The following is a 1,149-nucleotide window of genomic DNA, read 5'->3' on the forward strand; positions in this document are numbered from 1 at the left end:
TGAGCACGCATGCAGGGGTGAGCACGCGTGCCGCAGGCTTGAGCAGAGAGGGGCTGGAAGGGGCTTTGGCCCCCCCTGCTCGCTGCAGCCAGCGGCCTTGGAAAAGAGCAAATACCAAACTCATTTGCTTGAGTAGAAATTAATACAGTGTGAAGCCTGCAGTGGGTGATTTAAGAACTGAATTTAAAATCTCAACACAAACAGATATTTTATAAGGTCAGAAGAGAGATTAAATGCTTCAGACAGGCACAGCACTTGCCATTTGCAGCGCCCGTTTTTACCACAACCATTTGTGGCTGCAGGCGTGTCGCCGTCCCGGGGCGCCGCGGCCGAGCCCGACGCCCGAGCGCCCGGCCGGCTGCAGCGGTYGGTTGCCGGTGTTTAAAATCAGCGTTGGCATCCATCATTTCCGTGCGCCAAAGGGCTTTCGTCTCGGCGCCCGGCGCGGCCAGCTCCGCGGCCCCCCGTCACTGCCACCGGGACCCTCCCTGGCCGGACCCCGGCTCCTCGCCCTCCCCGCCGCGGAGCGGCGCGACCCACGGCCCGCTGGGGAGCCGTGGGGCCGGGCCCAGCGCCGCCCCCGCCTGCGCTGCTTCTTCCCGGGCTCCGCGCCGCCGCCTCCGGGCTCGGCCGCCCTCCTCGCCGCGCCGAAGGCGACCGCGGCCGGCGGCGCGCTGCAGCGGGAGCCGTCCCGGGCTGCCCCGGATGCCGTGGGGCAGCGGGCCGTGGGGCAGCGTGCAACAGCATGCTGCGGGGAGGCGCAAGGCAGCGAGGGACAGTGTGCCACGGGGCAGCGAGGGGCAGCGCGCAGCAGTGCACCGTGAGGCAGTGTGCCGTGGGGCAGCGCGCAGCAGTGAGCAGTGTGCCATGGGGCAGTGCGCCGTGGGGCAGTGTGCAGCAGTGCACTGTGAGGCAGTGTGCCGTGGGGCAGCGTGCAGCAGTGAGCAGTGTGCCATGGGGCAGAAGCCGTGGGGCAGTGTGTGGCAGTGCGCCGTGGGGCAGTGTGCTGTGGGGCAGCACAGAGCAGTGCGCCGTGGGGCAGCGTGCCATGGGGCAGCATGCAGCAGTGAGCAGTGTGCCGTGGGGCAGCACACAGCAGTGCACTGCGGGGCAGTGTGCCGTGGGGCAGTGTGCCGTGGGGCAGCACAC

Source organism: Rhea americana, unplaced genomic scaffold (genome assembly GCF_003343005.1).
Source record: "Rhea americana isolate MKP2758 unplaced genomic scaffold, rheAme1 scaffold_531, whole genome shotgun sequence".
Lineage (NCBI taxonomy): Eukaryota > Metazoa > Chordata > Aves > Rheiformes > Rheidae > Rhea > Rhea americana.